General features: G+C 28.4%; 1 long non-coding RNA gene across 1 annotated transcript; it reads right to left on the reverse strand.

Annotated features, from left to right (window-relative positions):
• Positions 1-1093: 1093 nt before the first annotated feature.
• Positions 1094-24446, reverse strand: LOC143074922 (uncharacterized). The gene is made up of 4 exons (XR_012978170.1): positions 24284-24446; positions 22977-23133; positions 2926-3003; positions 1094-2299 (listed from the first exon to the last, which is right to left on the reverse strand). It is a non-coding gene; the product is annotated as an uncharacterized LOC143074922 (long non-coding RNA).

The following is a 24446-nucleotide window of genomic DNA, read 5'->3' on the forward strand; positions in this document are numbered from 1 at the left end:
AAAGGAACTTTTCATACTCTGTACCTAAAAATATTTTGGAAATTTCTGACGCATGCGCAGTCACAAAAAGGGCAAACATTCGAAAAGGTGAAAAAGTGCACCTCACTTACCCTCGTCAAAGTCCACTTTCCTCGTCGAAATTACTACCTTGAACCTAACATTAACACTTACCTTGACCCAAACCCAAACACTGACAAAAAAAAAAAAAAAAAAAAACAACCAGAAACGTGTCTTCAGACAAGTCGGAAAGTGCGGCCGTGTTACTACATGTCACAACAAACAATTTAGAAAAAATAATTTGTCGATATCTTATACGGTTTCTGGAAATGAGTGGAAATGAGCCAAATTAAAATATTAGAATATGACCTTCACCTTTGACCTTGACCTAATTTTCATTTTTTTGGACCAAGGACCTCAAATCAAAAGATCCTAGGTCTCTATCACTTATGGTTTACAAGATAGAAATGCATATCACTTATATTAAATGCATAAGGGGAAATAACTTTCATATGGAGCGTTCATATCGCTTCGGTCAAAATAGGACAAATCATGTGAAGGATATAACAAGCAATTTTGTAAAATAAATTTGTCTTAATCTTTTACGGTTGCGAAGGAGTAGTGAACACAAGGAAAACAGTGTTTGGGGAGATAACTCCTATAAAGAAAAGTATTCGGTTACGCAGGGTAAATTTCAAAAGCGCATAAACTGTTCAATATCATATACCAAATATCTAAGCGACATATTGTGAAACAAATATTTATCGCAAGAACAAAATTAGGCGGAAGAAAAAAAAAAATAATCAGAAGAAAAACAATAAGTCTTTCCACAGAAAAGAAAAGTGGAAAGACTTAATAATCAGAACAAAAACAATAAGTCTTTCCACTGAAACAGAAAAGTGGAAAGACTTAATAATAATAATAATAATCAGAACAAATACAATAGGTCTTTCCACAGAAAAGTGGAAAGACCTAATTACTACACAAGAAACAACACAGAGAGACAAAGAATACCATGAGCTAGATTTTGAGGTGTTTTTTCATGATCTATTTCTCTGGAAATAAATGAATTGTTCATGGAGAAATAAGAACAAAACAGTAATGGATCTTTTATTTGTGGTGATATTCACAACAAAATATACATGTATGTATGCAGTTAACAAATACAACAAAAGTAAACACTAAAACGTACACTCTCATACAGTTAGCACTAAAAACCTTGCATTTCATTTCAAAACAAACACTCATGCCTTATAAATAACACATACAAACTACTCCACACTCACATAGCACAAAAAGTAGACCCAAAAAACAAGCACTAAAAAAATAATATTTACATTTTTACATCAAACATTCTAACAAGTATACACTAACAAAAACAAAGATTGTAATTTTTTCAAAGAGAAAGTTTCATAAGAATGTTCCTTTTAAACTATGTAATGAAATTAAAGATTCATATATTTATCTTGGTCTGCTATGTAATTATAACGGAAACTTCTCTTAAGCTCGAAAAAAAAAGTGGTAGACTGTATTTGATGCATTGGTGGTTATTTTTTTGACCTTCTACTCGGAAATATGGGGGTTTGAAAATAAAAATAATACTGGAAAAAATATATCTACAGTTAAATTATATTTACATTTTTACATCAAACATTCTAACAAGTATACACTAACAAAAACAAAGATTGTAATTTTTTCAAAGAGAAAGTTTCATAAGAATGTTCCTTTTAAACTATGTAATGAAATTATTGAAATTAAAGATTCATATGTTTATCTTGGTCTGCTATATAATTACAACGGAAACTTCTCTTAAGCTCGAAAAAAAAAGTGGTAGACTGTATTTGATGCATTGGTGGTTATTTTTTTGACCTACTACTCGGAAATATGGGGGTTTGAAAATAAAAATAATACTGAAAAAAATATATCTACAGTTAAATTATATTTACATTTTTACATCAAACATTCTAACAAGTATACACTAACAAAAACAAAGATTGTAATTTTTTCAAAGATAAAGAATGTTCCTTTTAAACTATGTATTAGTGGTTATTTTGACCTACTCCTCAGACATATGGGGGATTGAAAATAAAAGAAATACTGAAGGCTCCATTTGCAGCAGATCTAAATGAGTGTCTATTACTAACATGTCGTTGAAGTCTACTATCTGAACTGCACCTGGAGTTGGTGACGGTGCTAGGGTTGGTGACACTGCTGGGGCAGGTGACACTGCTGGGGCAGGTGACACTGGGGCAGGTGACACTGCTGGGGCAGGTGACACTGCTGGAGTTGAAGGTGGTCCAGCCTGTATAAATATGAAAATGAAATATAAGTTGTTATCTTAAAATATCTTGTATTGGTAATCAATTAATATATCTAATAAAATCTTACAAAAACAAATGTTCAACAACACGCCAATACATACGATTTTGAAATGTTTAAAAAGTAAAAACACAAAAATACTGAACTCTGAAAAAAATTCAAAAAGGAAAGTCCCAAATCAAATGGCAAAATCAAAAGTTCAAACACATCAAACGAATGGATAACAACTGTCACAATGCAATTGTCTACAGATCCCTACTTTTTTTAACTTATGACTTATAGTATATCACATATTTTCGTTTCTGTACAATAAGGTAAAATCCATAGTCGAAGAACTGAATAAAATTTAAACCATTATTGAAATTTGATAAATGATTGAACTTGAATAAACAGTTGATAAAGATAGGTGCAGATATCCCAGATGCAATCAGAACGATATCTCTCATTAACATTGTCGATAATAAAACCAGAAATCTCATTCTGCATTTGTATGAAACAAATTATATGATATAATTTCATTTCACTGTTACATTTGTATGACACAAATTACAATTATATAAAATCAACTCATGTTTGATACTGCTTAAAGATTTTGTACCATATAATTACCTTATGCACTAATCTCTCATGTCGTCGTAGAGCATATCTGGATTTAAAATCCTTTGTACAGATGACACACTTATAAGTCTGAAATATTAAAACAAAGCATTTAAAATATATGATCACATTTTTAGGGGACAATTATATATATAATATTTATATTAATCAGGATAAAAAGTGACAATACTTTTGTTTATTTTATTAACATTCATGAAATTGCTTCATATTTGGTTATTTTTTTTCACAGAAATGATTTTTAAAAATATAGGTAAAAAAAATAGGTTTACAATTGAATAATTTGAAGTCACTTGCCAAAATGTTTTTCTAATCTTGCTGGTAAATTATACAACAACATTTAAATGATGTTCTTTTTGTTCTCAAGGATGAACAACAAAAAGAGAGCTGTATAAGTCTAGAGTTAGCATCATGTCGATAATGATTAAAAGTGACAATATTTCCTTTTTTCATTAATATTTTTGTACTGGTCTGTTATTTGAGTCATTTTTATACTTCATGTTGGAAATTTACACATAAAAGTGAAGAATATTTACTTTCGAAATTGCAAAACATGTTGTTTCACAATATAAAAAAAATATCAATATTTTTAATTTTGTTAGAATATTTTACAAGAACATTAAAATTCTGTTCTTTTTGTCAGTAAGGATGAATAGTTCTGCAAAAATTGAGTATTCTAATACTGTAAAATCAGAAATCATTGCGTGCATTTATCATGGCAATTTTGTCATTTTAGACTTAAATGCGATTTTAATTTATACGATTTTGAGAAAAATCTTGTTTAATTGATATAAGATATTTCAAAATGCGAGTTTAAATTATTGCGTTTACAACTCTGTCGCATTTTTTGCAATAATAAAAACCTCGCATTAATTTCTGAATTTACAGTAGTCTATAGTTACATATATGTATGTTGATAGCGTTAAATAATAACAATATGTCTTTGATTATTTATATAATTTGAACTAGTCTGCTAATTGGGTACTTTTCATAACTTAGATTGATTTATGTAGACATAAATGTGAAGTTTAAGTTTAGAAATTTAATAATTATTGTTGCATAAAACAAAGGTGCCTTATGTTCCATTTTATTAAAATACTATACAACAGCATTACAAATCTGTTCTTTTTCTCCCTAAGGAAGAATAGTTTTACCAAAAAAAGAGAGATGTATAAGAGTAGGGTGTACATAAATAACAATAACAAGTGACGATACTTCTTTATTTTTATATTCTTGTACTGCCACAATATTTTGGTAATTCTTACTCAACAACATGGATTTTAAGACAGGTATAGAAATTTAAGTCTAAAGTTGCAAATTTTGATGCCACACAAAAAAAATGTTGCCAATATGTATATTTGTTTCAGTATATCATATAAAAGCCTAAAAATTATGTTCTTTTTGTTCTGAAGGAAGAGTGGTTTTACAAAACTAGAGAGCTGAATAAGTATAAGGTTAGCATTAACTTTGTCAATAATGATTAAAGGTGACAATATTTCTTTTTCTCACTAATATCTTTGTACTGGTCTGATAATTGATTACTTTTTAAACCTCAGATTGGTCTGTTAAACCTAAATGTGAAAACAATATTAAAAAAAAAAAATGATGTGACATTACAAAAAGATGCAGTTATTAATATGAATATCCATCACAATAAAAAGTTAAAGTTTCTTTTATTTCATTAATATTGTTGAACTGCCATCATATTTTGGTAATTCATACTCCACAGAATTCATTTTAAGACATAAAGGTAAAGAAATTTAAGTTTAAAATTGCAAAATTTATTGCCACACACAAAAAAAGTGCCAAGTTTTCATTTGTTTTAGAAAATTATACAAAGGGCATCTAAATTATGTTCTTTATGTCCATAAGGATGAGTGGTTTTACAAAAATAAAGAGCTTTATAAGTCAAATGTTAGCATTAATTATGTCGATAATGATAAAAAGTGACAATATTTCTTTTTTCAATAAAATTGCATAAAAGTTCTGTTCTTTTTTTTTTTTCTCTAAGGAGGAATAGTTTTACAAGACTGATAGCTCTATAAGTGTACTATTAGAAATATGCATATCCATAACAATTAAAAAGTGACAACACTTCTTTTATTTTATTATTATTTTTTACTGCCTTAATATTTGGGTATTTTTATTCCACTGAATAGATTTTATATATATAAAAAAGGTAGTTTTAAATGGCAAAATGAGTTGCCACATGCAAATGAAGTGCCTAAATTTTCATTTGTTTTAAAATCCTATACAACGTCATCTTAATTATGTTTAATTATGTAACGATGAATAGTTAAACAAAAAAAACAAGAGCTCTATGAGTCTATAATCTAAATTGATGTCCAAAATGATAAAAGATGATTGTAATTTTACTTGTGATTTTCCTTTTTACAATATTTTTGTACTGGCCTGACATTTGAGTATTTTTATACCTCAGATTTGCTACACATGAAAGTGAAGAATTTTTAGTTTTCAATTGCAAATATGTTGTCCCATTAATGGAAATAAGTAATATTTCAGTTAGTAATATTCATATCTATCACAATAAAAAGTGATGCCACTTCTTTTATTTTATTAATATAAATGTATGTTTAGAATTGCATTTTTTTTTCCTCAATTTTATTAGAATTTTATATGAAAACATCTAAATTAAGTTTTTTTTTATATTCAATAGCTTAAGAAGAGTCAGATGAGTAATAATTATATCAATCTCAATTAAAAGAGACACTACTTCTTTTATTTTATTAATATTCTTGCACTCTCATTATAGAAAAATGTTTAATTCTGTTAGAATATTATACAACGGCATTATCATTCTGTTATCGAAGCACTAAGGATGAAAATTAAAAAAACATGAAAGTTCTAGTCATCTGTAAGTTACTTATTTTTATGCTAAAAGCATGAAATAGTGGTAAAATGTCTTTTGTTTCTATATATTCCTGACGTTTCTGATAACTGATTACTTTATAAACTTCAGATTGGTTTGTTAGACATTAATGAGAAGAAATCTAAGTTAAGAAATAAAAAAAAAATTGACATTGCATAAAACAAAGATGCTATTTTTTTCAATTTTATTAGAAAACTAAACAACATTAAATTCTGTTCTTTTTGCCAATACGGAGGAATAATTTTACTTAATTGATAGCTTTAAAAGAGTTAGGTGAGTAATATCTATATCGATCTCAATAAAAAGTGACACTATTTCTTTTATTTTATTAATATTCTTGAACTGGTTTCATATTTAGTTATTTCAAAACATGTAGTCTAAAATTGTAATGTTTAATTCTGTTAGAATATTATACAACGGCTTTATAATTCTGTTATTTTTGGTACTAAAGATGAAATGTTTTACAAAAAATGAAAATTCCAGTAGTCTAAAGCTACTTATATTTCTGCTAAAAGTATTAAATAGTGACAAAAGTTCTTTTGTTTCTATATATATTTTTGAACTGGTCTGATAATTGATTACTTTTTAAACTTCAGATTGGTTTGTTACATGGTCTTATTTGGGCCTATTATATCTGACTATGCAGTATGGGCTTTGCTCATTGTTGAAGGCTGTACAGTGACCTGTAGTTGTTAATGTTAGTGTCATTTTGGTCTCTTGTGGACAGTTGTCTCATTGGCAATCATACCACATCTTCTTGTTGATATATATGGTTAGACATTAATGAAAAGAAATTCAAACAAATGATGTCGCATACAATGAAGATGCTAATATTTTCTATTTTATTAAAAAATTATACAACGACATTTAAATTCTGTTCTTTTTGCCAATATGGATGAATAATTTTACTAAATTAATAGCTTTAAAAGAGTCAGGTGAGTAATATCTATATCGATCTCAATAAAAAGTGAACTATTTATTTTCTTTAATTTATATTCAAAACATGTTGTCTAAAATTGTAATGTTAAATTCTGTTAGAATATTATACAACAGCATTATCATTCCGTTGTTTTTGGCACTAAGGATGAAAAAATTTACAAAAGATACAGCAATACAACAAAAAACTAAATGACATTGGATTCATTAAGCTTAATATATATCTAAGATACCTACATAGTTTGATGAAAATCAAAGTTGATTTGAAAAAGTTATTAAAAAAATTAAAGTGTACTATCTCTATTTTGTCCGAATTGCAAATCCTAGCTTTTTTATACCAAGATAACTTTAAATTTTTAAATTTTTCATTTTCAGCAATACAACAAAAAACTAAATGACATTGGATTCATTAAGCTTAATATATATCTAAGATACCTACATAGTTTGATGAAAATCCAAGTTGATTTGAAAAAGTTATTAAAAAATTTAAAGTGTACTATCTCTATTTTGTTCGAACTGCAAATTCTAGCTTTTTTGACCTAGAGTAATTTAATTTTTAAATTTTTCAGCAATACAACAAAAAACTCAATGACATGGGATTCAGTAAGCTTAATATATATCTAAGATACCTACATAGTTTGATGAAAATTCAAGTTGATTTGAAAAAGTAATTAAAAAATTTAAAGTGTAATATCTCTATTTTGTCCGAATTGCAAATCCTACCTTTTTTATACCAAGATAACTTTAATTCTTAAATTTTACAGCAATACAACAAATAACGAATTGACATGGGATTCAGTAAGCTTAATATATATGTAAGATAGCCGCATAGTTTGAAGAACATTCAAGTTGATTTGAAAAAGTTTTTAAAAAAATTAAAGTGTACTATCTCTATTTTGTTCGAACTGCAAATTCTAGCTTTTTTGACCTAGAGTAATTTAATTTTTAAATTTTCCAGCAATACAACAAAAAACTAAATGACATGGGATTCAGTAAGCTTAATATATATCTAAGATACCTACATAGTTTGATGAAAATCCAAGTTGATTTGAAAAAGTTATTAAAAAAATTAAAGTGTAATATCTCTATTTTGTCCGAATTGCAAATCCTAGCTTTTTTATACCAAGATAACTTTAATTCTTAAATTTTACAGCAATACAACAAATAACTAATTGACATGGGATTCAGTAAGCTTAATATATATGTAAGATAGCTGCATAGTTTGAAGAACATCCAAGTTGATTTGAAAAAGTTATTAAAAAAATTAAAGTGTACTATCTCTATTTTGTTCGAACTGCAAATTCTAGCTTTTTTGACCTAGATTAATTTATTTTTTAAATTTTACAGCAATACAACAAAAAACTCAATGACATGGGATTCAGTAAGCTTAATATATATCTAAGATACCTACATAGTTTGATGAAAATCCAAGTTGATTTGAAAAAGTTATTAAAAAAATTAAAGTGTAATATCTCTATTTTGTCCGAATTGCAAATTCTAGCTTTTTTGACCTAGATTAATTTAATTTTTAAATTTTTCATTTTCAGCAATACAACAAAAAACTAAATGACATTGGATTCATTAAGCTTAATATATATCTAAGATACCTACATAGTTTGATGAAAATCCAAGTTGATTTGAAAAAGTTATTAAACAAATTAAAGTGTACTATCTCTATTTTGTCCGAATTGCAAATCCTAGCTTTTTTATACCAAGATAACTTTAAATTCTTAAATTTTTCAGCAATACAACAAATAACGAATTGACATGGGATTCAGTAAGCTTAATATATATGTAAGATAGCCGCATAGTTTGAAGAACATTCAAGTTGATTTGAAAAAGTTATTAAAAAAATTAAAGTGTACTATCTCTATTTTGTTCGAACTGCAAATTCTAGCTTTTTTGACCTAGAGTAATTTAATTTTTAAATTTTTCAGCAATACAACAAAAAACTAAATGACATGGGATTCAGTAAGCTTAATATATATCTAAGATACCTACATAGTTTGATGAAAATTCAAGTTGATTTGAAAAAGTAATTAAAAAAATGAAAGTGTACTATCTCTATTTTGTCCGAATTGCAAATCCTAGCTTTTTTATACCAAGATAACTTCAATTCTTAAATTTTACAGCAATACAACAAATAACTAATTGACATGGGATTCAGTAAGCTTAATATATATGTAAGATAGCTGCATACTTTGAAGAACATCCAAGTTGATTTGAAAAAGTTATTAAAAAAATTCAAGTGTACTATCTCTATTTTGTTCGAACTGCAAATTCTAGCTTTTTTTACCTAGATTAATTTAATTTTTAAATTTTACAGCAAAACAACAAAAAACTCAATGACATGGGATTCAGTAAGCTTAATATATATCTATGATACCTACATAGTTTGATGAAAATCCAAGTTGATTTGAAAAAGTTATTAAAAAAATTAAAGTGTAATATCTCTATTTTGTCCGAATTGCAAATTCTAGCTTTTTTGACCTAGATTAATTTAATTTTTAAATTTTTCATTTTCAGCAATACAACAAATAACTAAATGACATTGGATTCATTAAGTTTAATATATATCTAAGATACCTACATAGTTTGATGAAAATCCAAGTTGATTTGAAAAAGTTATTAAAAAAATTAAAGTGTACTATCTCTATTTTGTCCGAATTGCAAAGCCTAGCTTTTTTATACCAAGATAACTTTAATTTTTAAATTTTACAGCAATACAACAAAAAACTAATTGACATGGGATTCAGTAAGCTTAATATATATGTAAGATAGCCGCATAGTTTGAAGAACATTCAAGTTGATTTGAAAAAGTTATTAAAAAAATTAAAGTGTACTATCTCTATTTTGTTCGAACTGCAAATTCTAGCTTTTTTGACCTAGAGTAATTTAATTTTTAAATTTTACAGCAATACAACAAAAAACTAAATGACATGGGATTCAGTAAGCTTAATATATATGTTAGATAGCTGCATAGTTTGATGAACATCCAAGTTGATTTGAAAAAGTTATTAAAAAAAATAAAGTGTGCTATGTCCATTTTGTTCGAACTGCAAATTCTAGCTTTTTTGACCTAGAGTAATTTAATTTTAAAATTTTACAGCAATACAACAAAAAACTAAATGACATGGGATTCAGTAAGCTTAATATATATCTAAGATACCTACATAGTTTGATGAAAATCCAAGTTGATTTGAAAAAGTTATTAAAAAAATTAAAGTGTAATATCTCTATTTTGTCCGAATTGCAAATCCTACCTTTTTTATACCAAGATAACTTTAATTCTTAAATTTTACAGCAATACAACAAATAACTAATTGACATGGGATTCAGTAAGCTTAATATATATGTAAGATAGCTGCATAGTTTGATGAACATCCAAGTTGATTTGAAAAAGTTATTAAAAAAATTAAAGTGTACTATCTCTATTTTGTTCGAACTGCAAATTCTAGCTTTTTTGACCTAGATTAATTTAATTTTTAAATTTTACAGCAATACAACAAAAAACTCAATGACATGGGATTCAGTAAGCTTAATATATATCTAAGATACCTACATAGTTTGATGAAAATCCAAGTTGATTTGAAAAAGTTATTAAAAAAATTAAAGTGTAATATCTCTATTTTGTCCGAATTGCAAATTCTAGCTTTTTTGACCTAGATTAATTTAATTTTTAAATTTTTCATTTTCAGCAATACAACAAAAAACTAAATGACATTGGATTCATTAAGTTTAATATATATCTAAGATACCTACATAGTTTGATGAAAATCCAAGTTGATTTGAAAAAGTTATTAAAAAAATTAAAGTGTACTATCTCTATTTTGTTCGAACTGCAAATTCTAGCTTTTTTGACCTAGATTAATTTAATTTTTAAATTTTACAGCAATACAACAAAAAACTCAATGACATGGGATTCAGTAAGCTTAATATATATCTAAGATACCTACATAGTTTGATAAAAATCCAAGTTGATTTGAAAAAGTTATTAAAAAAATTAAAGTGTAATATCTCTATTTTGTCCGAATTGCAAATCCTAGTTTTTTTATATCAAGATAACCTTAATTCTTAAATTTTACAGCAATACAACAAATAACAAATTGACATGGGATTCAGTAAGCTTAATATATATGTAAGATAGCTGCATAGTTTGATGAACATCCAAGTTGATTTGAAAAAGTTATTAAAAAAATTAAAGTGTACTATCTCTATTTTGTTCGAACTGCAAATTCTAGCTTTTTTGACCTAGATTAATTTAATTTTTAAATTTTACAGCAATACAACAAAAAACTCAATGACATGGGATTCAGTAAGCTTAATATATATCTAAGATACCTACATAGTTTGATGAAAATCCAAGTTGATTTGAAAAAGTTATTAAAAAAATTAAAGTGTACTATCTCTATTTTGTCCGAATTGCAAATTCTAGCTTTTTTGACCTAGATTAATTTAATTTTTAAATTTTTCATTTTCACCAATACAACAAAAAACTAAATGACATTGGATTCATTAAGTTTAACATATATCTAAGATACCTACATAGTTTGATGAAAATCCAAGTTGATTTGAAAAAGTTATTAAAAAAATTAAAGTGTACTATCTCTATTTTGTTCGAACTGCAAATTCTAGCTTTTTTGACCTAGATTAATTTAATTTTTAAATTTTACAGCAATACAACAAAAAACTCAATGACATGGGATTCAGTAAGCTTAATATATATCTAAGATACCTACATAGTTTGATAAAAATCCAAGTTGATTTGAAAAAGTTATTAAAAAAATTAAAGTGTAATATCTCTATTTTGTCCGAATTGCAAATCCTAGCTTTTTTATACCAAGATAACTTTAATTCTTAAATTTTACAGCAATACAACAAAAAAACTAATTGACATGGGATTCAGTAAGCTTAATATAAATGTAAGGTAGCTGCATAGTTTGATGAACATTCAAGTTGATTTGAAAAAGTTATTAAAAAAATTAAAGTGTACTATCTCTATTTTGTTCGAACTGCAAATTCTAGCTTTTTTTACCTAGATTAATTTAATTTTTAAATTTTTCAGCAATAAAAAAAAACAACTAAATGACATGGGATTCAGTAAGCTTAATATATATCTAAGATACTTAAGTAGTGTGATGAAAATTCAAGTTGATTTGAAAAAGTTATTAAAAAAATTAAAGTGTACTATCTCTATTTTGTTCAAACTGCAAATTCTAGCTTTTTTGACCTAGATTAATTTAATTTTTAAATTTTTCATTTTCAGCAATACAACAAAAAACTAAATGACATTGGATTCATTAAGCTTAATATATATGTAAGATACCTACATAGTTTGATGAAAATCCAAGTTGATTTGAAAAAGTTATTAAAAAAATTAAAGTGTAATATCTCTATTTTGTCCGAATTGCAAATCCTAGCTTTTTTATACCAAGATAACTTTAATTCTTAAATTTTACAGCAATACAACAAATAACTAATTGACATGGGATTCAGTAAGCTTAGGTTTACTTACTATTTTAATAGCTTAAGAGTAGAATAATATTGTAAATGAGTGGAAAACTGGTTTTCTAAATCTTAATCACAAAACACGACACAATTGGTAAATACAAAACTTACAATATGTTTATATTGCAGGTGTTTTAATTATAATTATAAATTATAATAAATTATAAATTAAAAAATCATTAAATTATAAATTAAAAAATCATTAAATTATAATCCTGGTACGTATTGATACCTATTTTAATATTATTATTTTTTTATATAAACACACCTGTTGGTGACCTTCTGCTGTTGTTTTTTTATTTGTCGGGTTGTTCTCTTTGACACATTCCCCATTTCCATTCTCAATTTTACATAATATTTTAAATATATAATATAGTATAGTGACAATAATGAAAAGTTTACCTTATCCATAGCTATTCTTTAATTCTTTTTTATTTTTCATATTAAAATGAACATTTTATATATATGCTTATGTGTTTATTTAACCTAATGAGTATGAGTATGAGTATGAGTTCTTCAACTCAAATAGCCCTTTTATCTCTTGATTAGCCATTTACAATCACAAAGATGCACAAATTACTTATCAAAACAAATAATCACTTAAAAGAATTTAATTATATTCCCTTTAATTTCATATGTTTTATTTTTAATCCAAATAATTATCTACCTTGATTTTTCATTCTTTTTGTGATTGTTTATGGCTAATTAAGAGATAAAAGGACCTTTGAGTAAATAAATTCACACTCATACTAATTGGGTTAAAATAACACATTTGAATATTTAAAAAAAGTTAATTATTATATGAAACAAAAGAATTAAAGAATAGATCTATACATTTTTTAACTGGTCTAATAATTGATTACTTTCTAACTTCAGATTGGTTTGTTAGACATAAATGAGAAGAAATTTAAGTTCAGAAATTAATATATTGATGTGGCATAAAAAATACATGCTAATATTTTCTATTTTATTAGAAAATTATACAAAGACATTACAATTCTGTTTTTTTTGTGGAAAATACAGAGGAATACTTTTACAAAATTGAAAGTTTTACAAGAGTCAGGTGTGTATGATTTACATTGACCTCAATGAAAGTGACACTTCTTTTATTTTATTAATATTCTTGTCAAATCAAAAAACAAGAATTTGATGTTCCAACTAACCCATATAGTACACTTAAAAATTTAATTTATAACTTTTTTTAACAACCCTTTGATTTAAATCAAATTATACATCTCATGTAGTTTGTGTATTGCCTCAGTTCAAAAATAAAAATAATCGTTGTCATAAAACCTAGAATTTGCATTTCAGATTGATTAAGATAGTAAATGTAGTACAATCTCCTGTCAATTCAAGAATTTAAATAATCTTGGTAAAAAAAATTTGCTGTCCGACTCAATTTTTTAGAAATAAATTGAGAATGGAAATGGGGAATGTGTCAAAGAGACAACAACCCGACCAAATAAAAAACAACAGCAGAAGGTCACCAACAGGTCTTCAATGTAGCGAGAAATTCCCGCACCCGGAGGCGTCCTTCAGCTGGCCCATAAACAAATATATACTAGTTCAGTGATAAATCGAGAGATTTGTCATTGCCGATCTATTTATATGAGACGTCCTAAAATTATACTCAATGCGCACTTAAATGAAACAGTTGCCACTTGACGTTTAACTATAAACAAAATCAATCAACCGACATAATAGATTCCAAGAAGAGAACCTCGTATACTTTTTTTTTATTAAATCATTGTAAATAGTACAAATGAATTCAGACATGTCAGTGTTGGTAAGGATTCGTTGGTACTTTGATGATGTGGCATAATAGTTTTGTTTTACACGTACACCATCATGAACTCCTATATATGATGTGACTGTTATTATAAATAAAGAGATGAAATTCTGACATTCTCAATTTATTCAGAATATTTTTTGCATTAATGGTTTTCTAATATTATTGATTACGTCTACATTTACGGTCCTACTAAAATGTGAACAGGAGCGCCAGGAGAAGACATTAAGGCGCTCGGTACAATGGTATTCGGGTATATAGATTTGCAAATAAAAGTGCACATATGATCAGTTTTGGTCAAATAGTTTTGTTTTCCAAGTCAGCATGAGGTATTAAAACTACTGAAATTTTGTTACGTATCAATATTTTGAATAAAAGGAGGACACGCTGGTATCCTAAATTTATGCGAACAAAAATTTGTTGTTATTAAATTGCAATATTGCTGTCCATTGTCATGATTATATTATACAATGATTCCTGACATAAAAAATATGGCTGATTAATACTATGCGGGTATGCCATGGTGTATATAGATTTACAAATTAAAGTGCACATATGGTCAGTTTTGGTAATGCGGTCAAATAATTTTGTTGTACAAGTCAGCTGGAGGTATCAAAACTACTGAAATTTAGTTACGTATCAATATTTTGAATAAAATGAGGACATGCTGGTATTATAAATTTATGTGAACAAAAATTTGTTGTTATTATATTGCAATATTGCTGTCCATTGTCATGATTGTATTATACATTGATTCTGGCATAAAAAATATGGCTGATTAACTATGCGGGTATATAGATTTACAAATTAAAGTGCACAAATGGTCAGTTTTGGTGGATGTGGTCAAATAATTTTGTTGTACAAGTCAACTGGAGGTATCAAAACTACTGAAATTTTGATAAGATCAATATTTTGAATAAAATGAGGACATGCTGGTATCCTAAATTTATGCGAACCAAAATTTGTTGTTATTATATTGCAATATTGCTGTCCATTGTGATGATTGTATTATACATTGAATCCTGACATCAAAAATATGGCTGATTTACTATGCAGGTATATAGATTTACAAATTAAAGTGCATATATGGTCAGTTTTGGTGGATGCGGTCAAATAATTTTGTTGTACAAGTCAACTGGAGGCATTAAAACTTCTGAAATTTTGTTACGTATCAGTATTTTAAGTAAAAAGAGGACATGCTGGCACCCTTAATTTAGGTGAACAAAAATTTGTTGTTATTATATTGCAATATTGCTGTCCATTGTCATGATTGTATTATACATTGAATCCTGACATTAAAAATAAGGCTGATTTTCTATGCTGGTATATAGATTTACAATTTAAAGTTCACATATGGTCAGTTTTGGTAATGTGGTCAAATAATTTTGTTGTACAAGTCAGCTGGAGGTATCAAAACTACTGAAATTTTGTTACGTATCAATATTTTGAATAAAATGAGGACATGCTGGTATCCTAAATTTATGCAAACCAAAATTTTTTGTTATTATATTACAATTTGGCTGTCCATTGTCATGATTGTATTATACATTGAATCCTGACATAAAAAATAGGGCTGATTAACTATGCGGGTATATAGATTTACAAATTAAAATGCACATATGGTCAGTTTTGGTGGATGCGGTCAAATAATTTTGTTGTACAAGTCAACTGGAGGTATCAAAACTACTGAAATTTTGTTACGTATCAGTATTTTAAGTAAAAAGAGGACATGCTGGTATCCTAAATTTATGCGAACCAAAATTTTTTGTTATTATATTGCAATTTTGCTGTCCATTGTCATGATTGTATTATACATTGAATCCTGACATAAAAAATATGGCTGATTAACGATGCGGGTATAAAGATTTACAAATTAAAGTGCACATATGGTCAGTTTTGGTGGATGCGGTCAAATAATTTTGTTGTACAAGTCAACTGGAGGTATCAAAACTACTGAAATTTTTTTACGTTTCAATATTTTGAATAAAATGAGGACATGCTGGTATCCTAAATTTATGCGAACCAAAATTTGTTGTTATTATATTGCAATTTGGCTGTCCATTGTCATGATTGTATTATACATTGAATCCTGACATAAAAAATAGGGCTGATTTACTATGCGGGTATATAGATTTACAAATTAAAATGCACATATGGTCAGTTTTGGTGGATGCGGTCAAATAATTTTGTTGTACAAGTCAACTGGAGGTATCAAAACTACTGAAATTTTGTTACGTATCAGTATTTTAAGTAAAAAGAGGACATGCTGGTATCCTAAATTTATGCGAACCAAAATTTTTTGTTATTATATTGCAATTTTGCTGTCCATTGTCATGATTGTATTATACATTGAATCCTGACATAAAAAATATGGCTGATTAACGATGCGGGTATAAAGATTTACAAATTAAAGTGCACATATGGTCAGTTTTGGTGGATGCGGTCAAATAATTTTGTTGTACAAGTCAACTGGAGGTATCAAAACTACTGAAATTTTGTTACGTTTCAATATTTTGAAAAAAATGAGGACATGCTGGTATCCTAAATTTATGCGAACCAAAATTTGTTGTTATTATATTGCAATATTGCTGTCCATTGTCATGATTGTATTATACATTGAATCCTGACATAAAAAATATGGCTGATTTACTATGCTGGTATAAAGATTTACAAATTAAAGTGCATATATGGTCAGTTTTGGTGGATGCGGTCAAATAATTTTGTTGTACAAGTCAACTGGAGGCATCAAAACTACTGAAATTTTGTTACGTATCAGTATTTTAAGTAAAAAGAGGACATGCTGGCACCCTTAATTTAATTAGGCTAACAAAAATTTGTTGTTATTATATTGCAATATTGCTGTCCATTGTCATGATTGTATTATACATTGAATCCTGACATTAAAAATAAGGCTGATTTTCTATGCTGGTATATAGATTTACAATTTAAAGTTCACATATGGTCAGTTTTGGTAATGTGGTCAAATAATTTTGTTGTACAAGTCAGCTGGAGGTATCAAAACTACTGAAATTTTGTTACGTATCAATATTTTGAATAAAATGAGGACATGCTGGTATCCTAAATTTATGCAAACCAAAATTTTTTGTTATTATATTGCAATTTGGCTGTCCATTGTCATGATTGTATTATACATTGAATCCTGACATAAAAAATAGGGCTGATTTACTATGCGGGTATATAGATTTACAAATTAAAATGCACATATGGTCAGTTTTGGTGGATGCGGTCAAATAATTTTGTTGTACAAGTCAACTGGAGGTATCAAAACTACTGAAATTTTGTTACGTATCAGTATTTTAAGTAAAAAGAGGACATGCTGGTATCCTAAATTTATGCGAACCAAAATTTTTTGTTATATTATATTGCAATTTTGCTGTCCATTGTCATGATTGTATTATACATTGAATCCTGACATAAAAAATATGGCTGATTAACGATGCGGGTATAAAGATTTACAAATTAAAGTGCACATATGGTCAGTTTTGGTGGATGCAGTCAAATAATTTTGTTGTACAAGTCAACTGGAGGTATCAAAACTACTGAAATTTTGTTACGTATCAATATTTTGAATAAAATGAGGACATGCTGGTATCCTAAATTTATGCAAACCAAAATTTTTTGTTATTATATTGCAATTTGGCTGTCCATTGTCATGATTGTATTATACATTGAATCCTGACATAAAAAAATAGGGCTGATTAACTATGCGGGTATATAGATTTACAAATTAAAATGCACATATGGTCAGTTTTGGTGGATGCGGTCAAATAATTTTGTTGTACAAGTCAACTGGAGGTATCAAAACTACTGAAATTTTGTTACGTATCAGTATTTTAAGTAAAAAGAGGACATGCTGGTATCCTAAATTTATGCGAACCAAAATTTTTTGTTATTATATTGCAATTTTGCTGTCCATTGTCATGATTGTATTATACATTGAATCCTGACATAAAAAATATGGCTGATTAACGATGCGGGTATAAAGATTTACAAATTAAAGTGCACATATGGTCAGTTTTGGTGGATGCGGTCAAATAATTTTGTTGTACAAGTCAACTGGAGGTATCAAAACTACTGAAATTTTGTTACGTTTCAATATTTTGAATAAAATGAGGACATGCTGGTATCCTAAATTTATGCGAACCAAAATTTGTTGTTATATATTGCAATATTGCTGTCCATTGTCATGATTGTATTATACATTGAATCCTGACATAAAAAATATGGCTGATTTACTATGCTGGTATAAAGATTTACAAATTAAAGTGCATATATGGTCAGTTTTGGTGGATGCGGTCAAATAATTTTGTTGTACAAGTCAACTGGAGGCATCAAAACTACTGAAATTTTGTTACGTATCAGTATTTTAAGTAAAAAGAGGACATGCTGGCACCCTTAATTTAATTAGGCTAACAAAAATTTGTTGTTATTATATTGCAATATTGCTGTCCATTGTCATGATTGTATTATACATTGAATCCTGACATTAAAAATAAGGCTGATTTTCTATGCTGGTATATAGATTTACAATTTAAAGTTCACATATGGTCAGTTTTGGTAATGTGGTCAAAAATTTTGTTGTACAAGTCAGCTGGAGGTATCAAAACTACTGAAATTTTGTTACGTATCAATATTTTGAATAAAATGAGGACATGCTGGTATCCTAAATTTATGCAAACCAAAATTTTTTGTTATTATATTGCAATTTGGCTGTCCATTGTCATGATTGTATTATACATTGAATCCTGACATAAAAAATAGGGCTGATTTACTATGCGGGTATATAGATTTACAAATTAAAATGCACATATGGTCAGTTTTGGTGGATGCGGTCAAATAATTTTGTTGTACAAGTCAACTGGAGGTATCAAAACTACTGAAATTTTGTTACGTATCAGTATTTTAAGTAAAAAGAGGACATGCTGGTATCCTAAATTTATGCGAACCAAAATTTTTTGTTATATTATATTGCAATTTTGCTGTCCATTGTCATGATTGTATTATACATTGAATCCTGACATAAAAAATATGGCTGATTAACGATGCGGGTATAAAGATTTACAAATTAAAGTGCACATATGGTCAGTTTTGGTGGATGCAGTCAAATAATTTTGTTGTACAAGTCAACTGGAGGTATCAAAACTACTGAAATTTTGTTACGTTTCAATATTTTGAATAAAATGAGGACATGCTGGTATCCTAAATTTATGTGAACAAAAATTTGTTGTTATTATATTGCAATATTGCTGTCCATTGTCATGATCACATGTATTATACATTAAATCCTGACATAAAAAATATGGCTGATTTACTATGCTGGTATATAGATTTACAAATTAAAGTGCATATATGGTCAGTTTTGGTGGATGCGGTCAAATAATTTTGTTGTACAAGTCAACTGGAGGCATCAAAACTACTGAAATTTTGTTACGTATCAGTATTTTAAGTAAAAAGAGGACATGCTGGCACCCTTAATTTAGGCTAACAAAAATTTGTTGTTATTATATTGCAATATTGCTGTCCATTGTCATGATTGTATAATACATTGAATCCTGACATTAAAAATAAGGCTGATTTACTATGCTGGTATATAGATTTACAATTTAAAGTTCACATATGGTCAGTTTTGGTAATGCGGTCAAATAATTTTGTTGTACAAGTCAGCTGGAGGTATCAAAACTACTGAAATTTTGTTACGTATCAAAATTTTGAATAAAATGAGGACATGCTGGTATCCTAAATTTATGCGAACCAAAATTTTTTGTTATTATATTGCAATTTTGCTGTCCATTGTCAGGATTGTATTATACATTGAATCCTGACATAAAAAATATTGCTGATTTACTATGCTGGTATATAGATTTACAAATTGAAGTGCATATATGGTCAGTTTTGGTGGATGCGGTCAAATAATTTTGTTGTACAAGTCAACTGGAGGCATCAAAACTACTGAAATTTTGTTACGTATCAGTATTTTGAGTAAAAAGAGGACATGCTTATACCCTTAATTTAGGCGAACACAAATTTGTTGTTATTATATTGCAATATTGCTGTCCATTGTCATGATTGTATTATACATTAAATCCTGACATTAAAAATAAGGCTGATTTTCTATGCTGGTATATAGATTTACAATTTAAAGTTCACATATGGTCAGTTTTGGTAATGTGGTCAAATAATTTTGTTGTACAAGTCAGCTGGAGGTATCAAAACTACTGAAATTTTGTTACGTATCAATATTTTAAATAAAATGAGGACATGCTGGTATCCTAAATTTATGCGAACCAAAATATTTTGTTATTATATTGCAATTTTGCTGTCCATTGTCATGATTGTATTATACATTGAATCCTGACATAAAAAATATGGCTGATTAACTATGCGGGTATATAGATTTACAAATTAAAGTGCACATATGGTCAGTTTTGGTGGATGCGGTCAAATAATTTTGTTGTACAAGTCAACTGGAGGTATCAAAACTACTGAAATTTTGTTACGTTTCAATATTTTGAATAAAATGAGGACATGCTGGTATCCTAAATTTATGCAAACCAAAATTTTTTGTTATTATATTGCAATTTTGCTGTCCATTGTCATGATTGTATTATACATTGAATCCTGACATAAAAAATAGGGCTGATTAACTATGCGGGTATATAGATTTACAAATTAAAATGCACATATGGTCAGTTTTGGTGGATGCGGTCAAATAATTTTGTTGTACAAGTCAACTGGAGGTATCAAAACTACTGAAATTTTGTTACGTATCAGTATTTTAAGTAAAAAGAGGACATGCTGGTATCCTAAATTTATGCGAACCAAAATTTTTTGTTATTATATTGCAATTTTGCTGTCCATTGTCATGATTGTATTATACATTGAATCCTGACATAAAAAATATGGCTGATTAACGATGCGGGTATATAGATTTACAAATTAAAGTGCACATATGGTCAGTTTTGGTGGATGCGGTCAAATAATTTTGTTGTACAAGTCAACTGGAGGTATCAAAACTACTGAAATTTTGTTATGTTTCAATATTTTGAATAAAATGAGGACATGCTGGTATCCTAAATTTATGCGAACAAAAATTTGTTGTTATTATATTGCAATATTGCTGTCCATTGTCATGATTGTATTATACATTGAATCCTGACATAAAAAATATGGCTGATTTACTATGCTGGTATAAAGATTTACAAATTAAAGTGCATATATGGTCAGTTTTGGTGGATGCGGTCAAATAATTTTGTTGTACAAGTCAACTGGAGGCATCAAAACTACTGAAATTTTGTTACGTATCAGTATTTTAAGTAAAAAGAGGACAAGCTGGCACCCTTAATTTAGGCTAACAAAAATTTGTTGTTATTATATTGCAATATTGCTGTCCATTGTCATGATTGTATTATACATTGAATCCTGACATTAAAAATAAGGCTGATTTACTATGCTGGTATATAGATTTACAATTTAAAGTTCACATATGGTCAGTTTTGGTAATGCGGTCAAATAATTTTGTTGTACAAGTCAGCTGGAGGTATCAAAACTACTGAAATTTTGTTACGTATCAAAATTTTGAATAAAATGAGGACATGCTGGTATCCTAAATTTATGCGAACCAAAATTTTTTGTTATTATATTGCAATTTTGCTGTCCATTGTCAGGATTGTATTATACATTGAATCCTGACATAAAAAATATTGCTGATTTACTATGCAGGTATATAGATTTACAAATTAAAGTGCATATATGGTCAGTTTTGGTGGATGCGGTCAAATAATTTTGTTGTACAAGTCAACTGGAGGTATCAAAACTACTGAAATTTTGTTACGTATCAGTATTTTGAGTAAAAAGAAGACATGCTGGCACCCTTAATTTAGGCGAACAAAAATTTGTAGTCATTATTTAAATGAATTAAACTATTGCTGATTGTAGCTGCATAGTTCAAGGATGTATAACTAACAAGGACGTATACACCTAACATCAAATATACTTATTTTCAAAAATATACATAATATGATTGAATTTGATATCGGAATATATATATATATTCAGTGCCTGTTATCATTGTAACCGAGATCGTTTTTATAATAGATAGATTGTCAGATCACAGATAAATTTGTGTTACGTTCTGTGCGTACTTATTTTCAATTATTTGTGTTTAATCCTGTTCATAAAACGGAAGTATTAATTTTCAAATTACTTTATTTTCGATGTTTCTACTACGAAACAAAGATATTAAAAATATATTTTTTTTTAAATCAACGAAGAGCGGTCCTGGTTACAAGTTAACTTAGTGTTGACCAGACCAGTCAAAAGTTAACTTGGGAACAGGTCTGGTTTTGATCGGATTTGTTCAAGCAGAAGTTAACTTTGTGGCAGGACCGGTTTCCAAGTTAACTTAGGTTAACTTTATGACAGGACTGGTTCCGAAGTTAACTTATGTTAACTTATGACAGGACTGGTTCGAAGTTAACTTATATCAATAGCGGACCTGTTTCCAAGTTAACTTTTTGGCAGACATAAAAACAGTCCTAGGTCCAAGTCCGCTTTTCAAGTTAACTAGATTTTGGTCCTAGGACTGGTCAGAGCAGTCCTACATTCGGTCACAGGTTAACTTTGACCAGTCCAAATGACTGGTTATCAAGTTAACTTGCTGTACAGGTTAGGAGTGCACCCATCTGTACATATATGTGCCTCAAAATCATTATTTTTTTAAATAAAATTAGTTATTATTCAATATTTATATTGAAACATTGCCTACCGGAAATGCATGTGTGCAGAGAAAATCATTCCACAAACATGGTTGATTTTTTATCCCTTGTACTTACAAACAGCCTCCGATCGATCATTAATGATGTTATTTGTTTGTTTTTATCAATGATAATCACATAATCTTACCTAAAAATGTTCACCGATTGTCCATAAAAAGTATTAAAACTGTTTTTTTACATCTTCCTGATCTTTGATCAACTTGTAACTTGTATTCCAGAACTTCCTCCAATAAAGGAGCACCTCAATCAATGAGTTTCCACCACCAGTTCAAAAGTACATATATCTGAAAGATTAAAATATAAAAGTCACACAGGTAGACATCAATCATCATTTAAAGGAATATTAAAAGTGTTTTGTTTATACATATGTATCGGCATAAAAATATGAGCTAATTCAATGTCCTGAAATTTAAAATTTAAAATATTTCCTCGATATTTACAGTTTATTTTCATGTGTATATATATATATGATCAGCAGAAATCGTTCTGCTGCATGTTTGCTGGTTTTACTTAAGATAGTTAACTTTTATCTGTATAACGCAGTGTAGTGTGGCCACGTACCCACACTTACTGCTTCATAGGACTTTATTGGGCTGAGTTGTAGTAAGTTTCAGTAAAGTGTGGCCAGATCCAGGCTTACTCTGTGATAAATGATGACATATATTTAGCCTGAGGAAACCCTCTGGCGAGTTCCTTAGATGTCACCTATAAGTGCATGTTAAAGGAAGGGATGGGATCCCACTAACATGTTTAACCCCGCCACATTATTTATGTATGTGCCTGTTCCAAGTCAGGAGCCTGTAATTCAGTGGTTGTTTATGTGTTAAATATTTGTTTTTTCGTTCATATTTTTATACAAATAAGGTCGTTAGTTTTCTCGTTTTAATTTGTTTTACATTTCCATATCGGGGCCTTTTATAGCTGACTATGTTCATTGTTAAAGGTCGTACGGTGACCTATAGTTGTTAATGTCTGTGTCATGTTGGTCTCTTGTGGATAGTTGTGTCATTGGCAATCATATTTATACCACACCTTCTTTTTAAGTACACATGCAAAAAATATCGAAATAGAACAGCACAGACTGATATTGGACATACTGTTATGCCTAAGGGTAGGATTTAAGATTGGTAGGTTTTTATGTATCATGTTTCATTCTTTTCTTGTGTTGATCAGAGAATTCATTTCTACTTTCACTTTCATTTTCGTGTTCCAGAACTCTGAGCTGCACTGTTATATTTATGAACGGACTATGCATATGAACACTTTATATTTCAGGTATCGCGGCCGTATTGTATTGTATGTATTATATTATTGTTTATGGGAAATATTGATAGATCATAGGACAGGGTTCGTTCTCACTGTTTGACCAGAGGGGTACTTTGACAGGATCCCAGCTTTAGTTTGACCCGTATATCACTTGTCCCTTTTGCTCACCTGTTTTATTCAATCATGTTAAGGGTCTTTAATGTAACCAAGATACGTTTCCACTAAGGGTTATTCTTGATAAGCCCATACCTCCCCTTTTCCCTCGACAGTTGTGTATTTCTATTTGTTTTTGCGCCATGTTCTATAGTATTGCCGTGGGAACTTCCGGTTT

The sequence above is a fragment of the Mytilus galloprovincialis genome, chromosome 5 (genome assembly GCF_965363235.1).
Source record: "Mytilus galloprovincialis chromosome 5, xbMytGall1.hap1.1, whole genome shotgun sequence".
NCBI classification, from domain to species: domain Eukaryota; kingdom Metazoa; phylum Mollusca; class Bivalvia; order Mytilida; family Mytilidae; genus Mytilus; species Mytilus galloprovincialis.